Here is a 10,374-nt window from a genome sequence, read left to right on the forward strand (position 1 = left end):
CTGTAGTTAAAGCAACACTATGTAGTTTCCATGTAAAAATGACTTACAGCTCCCTCATGTGGTTGAAAAGCGCAACAGTGCCTGGTATCAGACACTCTTCTGCAGGCAGGGGGAGGGGCGGGGCTGTGTGCTCTACCCTCCACCGCCACTTTCAGAGTGTGCTTGTAGCAGCTAGGAGGCTGCTCAGGTTGCAGCAACAGTACAATTTGTCCAGTTAAAAGTTGTTCTTTCCCTGAAATAATTTTAGAGACATTATTTAAAGGTAAAAAACTACATAGTGTTGCTTTAACATTGTATATATTATATAATACACATCTTACACAGTAAGGGGGCATGCACATCAACGCTTTTACGCCCGCGGCCGGCGCATGTTTTCAATTGTTTCCAATGGAAGCTCGGCGTTTATCAAATAAGCCAGCAGCTAGCGTGTTTTTCCACGCTGAAAACCGGCGCTCTGCGGTTTTTCCGCGCTCGGCGCTGAGCGTCCAGAGTTGAAAGATATTTAACTTTGGGAGAAAAGCTCCGCTCGTCAATGTCAGTTCTCACACAGCCGCCTAATCACAGTGGAGGAGGGGCGGGACATTACCACAGCAACCAACCGGCTCACAGCTGAAGTATCACAGCTACCAAAGCGCTCAGCTGAAGAAAGCTGGCACTCAGCTGAAAAACAGCTGGTATTCGGCGTCCTCAAGGCGTTTTTAGCTGCGTTTAAAAGTTTTGGTGTATCCAGCCCCTAACGTAGCTCAGTGTAGTTTTTGATACGCTTTAGCTATGATTTGAACTAAGGTAATTTACTTCTTGTTTATTTGCTTGTTACAGAAATAAACTACTCTAAAAGGACCGTTGTAACTGATTCTTTGCAGAGTTTACCACGTTTGTTCGACAAAAGCCGTTTATTTATGTTTTTACTGCTGAAACGGTCTATATAAAAGCTGCTTTTAGCTTTGATACCTTTGGTCTAATATTAACATCAAATGGTTAAAAAAGCTGAAAATTTGTTAGTTACATAAGCAATGTTTCACAGTCAAAAAAATCACTAATGCATACTACACACTTGCCAGTATATTCAAGTAAATACACAACACCGGAGAGGTTAATGTGACATCATGGGAATGCTGTAAGAAGCTAAAGATGATATAAAATCAATAGTTTAAGAAAATCAAGCTAAAAGTTCTTTAGCTAAAAATTGCTTTGTTCTCCGCTGGAGATACCATGATGTAATGAGCTGCAGGGTGTTTGGTGTACAAGATCCACGTTGGGATTTTTATAAGAGATGCGCTGCTGATATAAAATTTTCCACAGATACCGATAGCTGATTATTCCGACTGATATCTGCCGATACCGATAGTTGGTGGTTATAATAACTTGCAATAATTAAATTCTGAAGATTACATTTTCTGAATGTGGGTTTCATTCGTGTAATAACCATTAATATTGAACATTAAACTAGTAATTTTTCTTTACATTTTCTATACACAGAGCTCAAAATCATTGCATTTCACTGTTCTCTTTTGATTGATTGGATATATCGCCCATGATATCGGCCGTTTTAAGCTATCGTCTGTTTTCAGCAAATTTGCTTTTATTGACCGATACCAATTATTGGCTGATATATTCGTGCATCTCTTATTTTCACAAAACCTGCATCACAGTTTTATCATTACTATTATTTGTCATGTTAAACACACAAAAAAGTCTCTATGTAAACACTGAGTTTGCCATAAGGATGGCGAAAATTGACTTTGAAGCAGATACAGAGTTTACTGGCAGAAACCAGATAGACCAGGGAAACGTCACTGACATAAAAAAAAAAGAGACAATAGATGCCAATACATAAAACATGAGAAAGCAAATACTTTCCAAATATGATTTTCACAACGGAGAACAGCTGTGAAAGGACATTGTGAAACAAAAAATTGTGAAATACAAAACTTGAGAAGAAAAATATTAAATTAGAAGAACAAAACATTTGGTAACTGCATGTGAATATGGGAAGGTTAAATGGCAGTAAAATAATTACAAGAAATTAGAGCAACTTTACATAGGGAGGTCCAGAATTGACCAAACTCCATGAGAGGAGAAAGTGTGGTTGGGTCATACATGACATCTGCAAATCCTTTAGATGAAACAGAAGAAATCTTCCTAGCTTTGAAAATGGCTCAGAAGTCAAAGTCCTGATGATGAAAGCGGTTTACACAAGAACAAAGACATCCATAAGAGTCTGTCAAATATCTGTAAGCCATTTTGTAAAACTAAACAGATACAGCAATATCTAGTTCAAACTTTAAAGGTGCCTCGAGCTGATAAATTCAAGAGCTGAAGTATTTTGCATACATACCGAAAGCTTGAAATATAATTCAACATATTAGAATGCAAATGCACAAGGGACATCATTTCGCCTTTTAAATAATGCAAATATACGCACATATTCTTATTAGCCCTGCATGATAGTGGGGGGAACCTTACATTGCAATGTTATGTTTTCCTGCGATGTATAATGCAATGAGAAATACTGGATGACTTCACAAGATAAAAGCTCAATTTAATAGGAAATTACTTCTGCCTTGCATTTTTTGTATAGATTTCTCAGAGACATCTGTGATTTTCTTCTGCCTTGTAAAACTTTAATATTTTATATAGGGGCGGTTTCCCGGACCAGGATTAGCTTAATCCAGGACTAGGCCTTAGTTTAATTAGGAAATATAACTAGTTTAAACAAACATGCCTTACTAAAAACATTACCTGTGTGCATTTTGAGGTAAAACAAAGGGCACTGTTGTATTTTAAGATATGTCAGTGCAAGTTGTTTTCAGTTTGGAGAGCTCTTAAAAGTGGTTAAGTCTAGGACTAGTCTAGTCCCTGTCCGGGAAACCACCCCATAGTGTACCACTGGGAAAGGGGTCCAAAATATTGTTTCTTTTGAAAACAAGGTGGGAATGTTCTGCGATGTGACTATTGCAGAGGCACGCACTGCGATGTCGATGCTGAGATGATATAGCGTGCATCCCTAATTCTTATAAAATAGTGCATGAAAGTCGTCATGTGAACGTGCATGCTTTGTATATGAATGACTTTATCAGGTATAATTTAAAAAAAAAATCTGGAGCAAAAGCTAACCAAACTAAAGACTTTCAGATATAAAAGACAGACTCTATTTTCAGGCACTAAATCATTAGTTTTCATTGAGAGCAACTGCACTCTGTAGTCGAACATGTATTAGCAAACAACAGTACAGCAACTCTCTGACCTCCAGTGATTTAATCCTAGCGGTGTAAACACGCCTTTAGCCCCAAAATAAGAAACTACATGGCCGATATATCTATACATGCATGTTCAGATTCATAACTAAATACAAATTATATGGCATAGCAGTTGGTTTATGGTTAAACCCTTATGGTAAAATCTTTAAAGTTCAATACAAACATGTGATGTGGTTTTGGCATCATATCAAACTTGAAATTTAGACTTTATTTCATTTCCACATGTGATATACTTTTGTGAACCGATGAACCCTACACAACAGCCCTACACAAGACATTAAAAATTTCAAATCCAACTATTTCCCAGATAAAAAAACAAACAGTGCTCTTCAATATGCAAGCTTGATATGTGAAAATCACTTTCATATTCACCCTTTTCCATGGGTGCAAAATTCAAGCTAATCAGACTTAACCTGCATTTCCAAACTTACAAGATGTGTCTTTCTAAAGATGCCACACCTGTGTCTAATTTTATAGCTTGGAGCTCAAAAACAGTGTTTAGTGTGTGTTGTTGTGACAGGACAGCATCAGCATTCGCCATTAACTATCACACAAGACATCTCAAATACACAGCCACAAATCTGCTTCAATTAGTCCCCACTAGGAAACATTTTCTCTTACCACACAGTTGGAAAGACAGAAACAGTGCTCCTTACACAAATAATGCCCCTCAGCAACACTAGAAAGATGACCTGAATTGTTCTCCTGCCGCTTTTATGGCTGTTACAATATTATTTCGCTGCCAGTACAATATCTTCAAATCACAAACACAACAATAACCCTATGATCAGACAATTTTGGCAGGAGAAAGTGTGCCAGTGGCAAGATGGGTCTTGTTTAAGGTGCAAATAAGTGAGGAAAATTGTTTCGGGTTATATACGATAATCTAACACACTATGAGGCAGTTTTCCAGACAGGGTTTAGATTAATCCAGGACTAGGCCTTAGTTAAGGACATTAACCTCCTAAGACCTGGATGTCCACATACGTGAACATTACATTTTCTGTTGTTTGTAGGGGTGTAAATCGGACAGTATATTAGGATTTGATACAAAATCGTTTTTCTCCACCAGCGATGCGTTTTTGCCAATACATCAAACTCTTCTTCGATGCGATTACGATTCAATCCAATTACTTTATCAATAAAAGATGTCTTAATACCAATACCCAATACCAATTCTTGTCTTAGGACAACTTTGATGAACTTTTTAATCCACTTCAAATGTTGACTAGTGCAGTGATTCTGAAACTGGGGGCCGGGGCCCCAAGGGGGGCCGGGAGATGGTGCCAGGGGGGCCCCAGTTTTATGACATTTTATAAAATACATTAATTTATCATGAATTCTGTGTAATGAAACCTAAAAAAAAATAAGGCTATTAACCAACAGCCCTACTTTGTATAACTAAATATGTTTTGTTTAATTAAAATGTTAAATTGTAGAAAAGTTTATTGTCATACATTTTCTTTGGGGGGCTGCGAAGGAATGCACCGTACACAAGGGGGGCCGCACGCGGAAAAAGTTTGAGAACCACTGGACTAGTGTATATAACATGAAAATTTAATTAAACTCCTTGAATGGCACAATCTCTGTCCCAATTGAAACATTTACAACAACAAACTAACAAAAACACTCATAAAGTTACCTCAAATCATTTTTTATGCATATCGATGTATTGTTACAGCCCTAGCTGTTTGCACCATAACACTTAGGGGGCGTGCACACCAAAGCTTTTACGCCCGCGGCAGGCGAATGTTTTCAATGGAAGCTCGCCGTTTTTTAAATAAGCCAGCAGCTAGCGGTTTTCCTCCGCACTGAAAACCGCCGCGCTCTGCGGTTTTTCCACGTTCAGCGCCGAGAGTTGAAAAATATTCAACTTTGGCTGAAAAGCTCCGCCCTTCAATGTCAGTTCTCACAAGGCCGTCCAATCACAGTGGATGAGGGGTGGGACATTACCACAGCAACCAACTGGCTCACAGCTGAAGTATCAGAGCTACCAATGGAATGCGCTCAGCTAAAGAAAGCTAGCACTCAGCTGAGAAAAAGCTGGCATTCGGTGTTCTCCAGGCGTTTTCAGCCATGTTTAAAAGTTTTGATGTGTACAACCCCTTAATTCTGTGTAACTTGAACCTGTTGACACAAACGTGGACAATTTCACTGCTTCATGTTTAAAGAAAAATATTTATTATATTGGTTCTTCCTAACCCCAAATAGCTGGAAGAAATCTGAAAAATTGTAATCGTGCATGTGATTATTTTTTTTCTGCAGCATCTTTATAAGTTTGCTTATATCTCTGATTTCTTTCTCGAAAACCACTTTTTTCTGATTCAATCCCAACCTAGTGCATCGCTTACTGTTCACTGGCGAACGATCTCATCCATGGATGGGGTGAGCTTCCGGGTCTCTGCTTCCTTTCACTTTGCAGACATTTTTCATCATGAACACCAATTTGCATTCAAAACCCTGTGTCAAAGAGTTGTAATTACATTGTTGCGACGACACATGCGTCATAACTACAGCACACCCAAGACAGCATTATTCCTGCCTATTGTTCAAGAAATATGTACTCTGTATTGGCTCCAAAATCTTTATCTGAGCATCCCTACCCATGACCTTTCGTACCTCTAACAAAACGCTCTAACAATTTAGCTACAGGAACACAGGGCAACATATTGTTCAGACCAAATTTACAAAGATAAACCCGTTTCTCTGCCAGATTTTATGAAGTGTTTATGATGGTATATGAAAAATTAACCTAGTCACTCAGCATCTGTGATTTTAGATCGCATATCCTTAAGCCGAAGGTATACTAGACAATAGAAACATTTGCAAACACACCATCATCTTTTCTTCATTTATTTTCACTTCTCCCAATAACAGAAAGCTGTGGAGCATTTTCGTCACCATAATGTTTGATTCCTGTTCTTTGTTTTCTTGTTGTTTGCTCTAAACTTTGTTTGCAATGATGGATCGCTACTTTTCTTCATCCAACCTAAATTTTTTAATGTACTGTAAATGTCGCGAATCAAGTGCTGCCCTGACGGTCTGGTAGAGTAATAATTTGAACAAGAAATGAATAATTTGTATTGCATACGTGTCGAACACAGCCATCCGCACGTAGCCACGGTTGAGTATGCTTTAAAGGCTGCGCGGATGCAGAAAAAAGTATACCTAGCTCTTTAAGGTACATAACCTGACCAGTGGTCTCTGATTCACGACCATCTGGATGCATGATCCTCATTTAGGCTGTCAAGATGCAGGCTACAATATGCCAGATGGGTCGAGCGTTACAAAAAAAGGTAACTATTTCCTCTATGTTTGCTCATCATCTGTTGTTTGCATTTGAAGGTAAATACAATCAGTGATAGAGTATGTTGTAGTAATTGTTTCTAGGTAAAAAATATGTTGCTCTTTGAATGACTGAAAACTGAACACTGGCCCATTACATAAAATAACCTTATTTTTATAAACTTTATGGCTAATGCATAAAACATATAGAATAGAAGATAGGATTAATATCTGTTTAGCAAAAACATGCTTATGTGTCCGAATGTAAAAAAAAACCCAAATTAATCGTTAAATAATATGAAATAAATATTAGGGCTGCATGATATACCGGAAAAATATAATTATCGTGATAACAGTATATGCAATATCTATATCGCAGTAAGTTGCGATAACTGGATTTGTTTTCGGGTCTATCATTTGAGTGTCGCATGCTTACATTGTCCAAATTAGACCAATCAGAAGGTAAATAGTTAACCACCAAGTAGGTCTTAAGGGGGGGTTGCACACTGGACACACAGCTTAGCGCCACATCGAGTCGCGTATAGCACAACTCGGAGGTATCATACACCGGAAGTGCACATTAAATAGCACAAGCTTAGTCAGATAGCGTCTACTTCAAAATGCTAAATATACGTTAGCAGCCAATGTTAATCGTAAATGATTCGGGACAAATATGATGTTATTTAATGTTAAACTATGTGAGTGGCATGACAGGGATTTGAGCAACTTCCTGAGTCAAAGCTGGGTGCCGCGAACAGGCGCCACCTGTCGGCGCCGGTGTGCGTATGCTCATAGAAAACAATGTGTTTGATTATTTTAGAACGGCGCTGCGCGTCCGCCATTTATACTGTTATACTATTAGCTAGAAAGCGGGCGCAGAGGTGTCCCTAGCGTCTCAAAGCAGAGAGTGGAAAATAAATATAGCACGCACGAGAAAATCTACTGCGACAAACATGTGCCTAAAAAGAACAGTACGTCTGAAATAGACTGATTTAGATTTAATTACATCAGAAGAATATATATTACCTGTTTATTTAATATTTACATATCGAATTGGGTTGTGACAATTAATCGGGCAAATGCGCATTTTCTCAATGAATTAATTTGAATGAATTACGGTGAAATGCCGCCACATTCAAAAGCTAGAGGGCGCTTTCGTGCAGAAACTCCATTTGTAGCACAGAAGAAGTATCATTACAAACACTATTCCAGGAAATATCTAGAGGCATATTTATATCGCTGTTCTTCAGATTTTTTCAAGTTTTTTCCTGATAATAGAGAATATTTTAAATGATTGTGTTTGCTTTTTTAAATGCCCGTTATAAATGACTTGGACTAGGAACTGATCATGGAGCCATAATACATGCACAAGCTGTGCATGAAACACTGAATCGGAGCCTTACAATTCAGAATCGATTTTAGACAGGTTTTTTAATGGGAACGCGATGCATCGATGCACATCCCTTATATCGAAAGGGGCTTTTTACACCTGGTCACTTTATGAGTTTTCTCTGATCGGATAGCTAAATGCCCTCCGAAACGGATTTAAATCTGATCGCTCAAACCCACTTCAGGAGGTGGTCTGGGACGCATTTCAAGTGTAAATACATCTGGTTGATGGAGCCACATGTGTCAGCGCTTTACGGCGCTTCGACAGTGGGTAAAAAATCTTTCTAGAACCAATAATATAGTCCAATCACAAACTCGGATTAAATAAAACAAAGAAATAAAACTTTGAGACAGCGTTTTGTAAAGCGCTTTTTCCCATCATGTTGTCTCACTCTCCTGCTGCTCTGTACTGCTCATGCAAAGCAATGAGGCGCGCGTCCCCTGCCCAACATACAGTAAACATACAGTAAGTGCTGCCTTTTGTTGCATAAGCATCGTCTTAAGTTTTTTAAGGTGGAGTAATGAATAGTGTATTTGCATTTTGCAGAAGTAGTAGAAAATCAGATTGAAATCCATTTTGCCAAAATGCATTTATGTGGCCCAATGTAAATGGAACAGTTTTAACAAATCTGACAGCTATCCGATCAGAGAAAACACACGAAGTGACCAGGCGCAAAAAGGCCCCAAATGATAAAAAAAGCCAATCAAAATAGCATTTCTCTAGAGAAATGATATAATCGCAAGAAACATTGTTATCGCAACATTCAACAGCAGTTTTTTCTCAACATTATGCAGCTCTAATAAATATATTAAAAGAAAAGCACATTCTGAAAATGTAAATTATGCAATGGGGAAAAATTGCAAAATGGAAAAAACACAATGTTTGAGTGCTTCATTACATTCAGCTTCGGCCAATACCTAAAATGCACATTTAGTAAATGCAAGAATACCATTGAATATTACAATGCAAGTTTTCATTGTCAATAAAAGAAACATGCATGACATCCCATGAAAGGATGTTAAAAATGACATCATCCTTAGGGTTCCCTAATGAAAACTAAAGGTAAAATCTAAAATATGGTGGCCTCAGGAGGTATAAATAACACCTGGGCACACATAAACATCACCCCTAAAGGTTTATTGTATTTGGCTTTCCTTTTCAAATAAACATACAATCTATAAACACAAAATAATAAAGCTCAATGTGTTGTTATGCACTGCATTTCATTATTTCACAATGTCGCAGATTACAAAGAAGGGAACAGGGTGGGCCTAACAAGTCTGCAGACCCCACAAAAAAACGAATAATGAAACCCATTTTTTGTGTTACTGGAAAAAAATAAAAAATAAATTATTGCTTTCTTTGCTTCAAATTTAAGTGAACGATATATCGATGTGACCTTGGCAAGCAAATCTGGCGTCCGGTTTTTGGGTCGCATTTATCCGGACAAAAGCAGATGCCCGACATTCCTTGTCATTTTCCCTCACCAAAAACACGACGAATTGGAGCAAAAATGATCATTAATATTAATTTTCCCTCAGCGAGCGTGCGTTTACACAGTCCAATGTATTTGTTAACTGTTGTGTGAGAGACTAAATTCACATCGCGACCCGTTTGTGTTATTCACATGATGCCTTGTGCAAATATTAGCTGGTGGGCTATCGCAGCCAGGTCGAGCTCGGCGGTGAGAAAAAAAATAAACGACTATTTTCGAAGTGTCACGCGCGGTGGCTCGAATATTCGCGCGTGTATTTAGTCAACGTGGAGTGTGGAGTCCAGCACGCAAAAAAAATCAAGAGGTCTCACGCGATACCATCGATTATTTTAACGTGACGGTTTGTCTGACAGGGACACCCCCACCTCTCGGCTAACGCGCTAGCCATGCTAAAGGGTTCCCTCCTCTCACGATGCTACATCCAAACCGAACCGTCTAGTCGAAAACAAATCTGATTGTTTACATTTATAATTGCATTGTTAAGATAAAATAAAAACTCATATGGCTGTTTTAACCGTTTCACGCCCCAACGCGGCGGAATATACAGTGAAACGCTTTTTGCTTAGCCGTAAGGTCAGTGCTAGTCGGCTAGCTGCCTAGCGACACAAAGATCCGAAGGCTCGCGAGCTCTGATTCAATGAATGTGGCCATTGTGTGCAATTAAAAACATCTTCAAGCTGCAATCACTTACCCGATTATGGACGTGCACGATGCACAGAGATGGGGGGTTATGCTGTTTCGGATTGCGCAGAGATTAAATGGCATGTTCAATCGCTCGCCATCATTATTTTTAACTCTTTTTGTCTCCAGCGGGCGGCTCCGCCGTCTTTTTCTCGGCACACTTCCTGCTGCGGGCTGAATGGGGATGGCGAGCTGCGGACGTGCTACAGCGCGTCACTCTGCGCGTGTTTGCGTTGAAAGTAAACATTGTATGGTGCATCGTG

General features: G+C 38.8%; 1 protein-coding gene across 5 annotated transcripts in view; it reads right to left on the reverse strand.

Annotated features, from left to right (window-relative positions):
* The window catches only part of LOC129455243 (zinc finger protein 646), a 38,871-nt gene that overhangs the window by 12,731 nt on the left and 15,766 nt on the right, over positions 1-10,374 (reverse strand). For 2 of the 5 annotated variants that reach the window (XM_055219911.2, XM_055219910.2), the window contains exon 1: positions 10,122-10,307. The exons of 1 other annotated variant lie outside the window; for it this stretch is intronic. The gene's annotated coding sequence lies outside the window, so the exon portion shown is untranslated. Of the gene's footprint in view, positions 1-5,611; positions 6,796-10,121; positions 10,308-10,374 lie in introns of those variants that run through there. 2 more of the 5 variants (XM_055219907.2, XM_055219908.2) reach the window with 2 other exon arrangements.

Source organism: Misgurnus anguillicaudatus, chromosome 20 (assembly GCF_027580225.2).
Source record: "Misgurnus anguillicaudatus chromosome 20, ASM2758022v2, whole genome shotgun sequence".
In the NCBI taxonomy this organism is placed as follows: domain Eukaryota; kingdom Metazoa; phylum Chordata; class Actinopteri; order Cypriniformes; family Cobitidae; genus Misgurnus; species Misgurnus anguillicaudatus.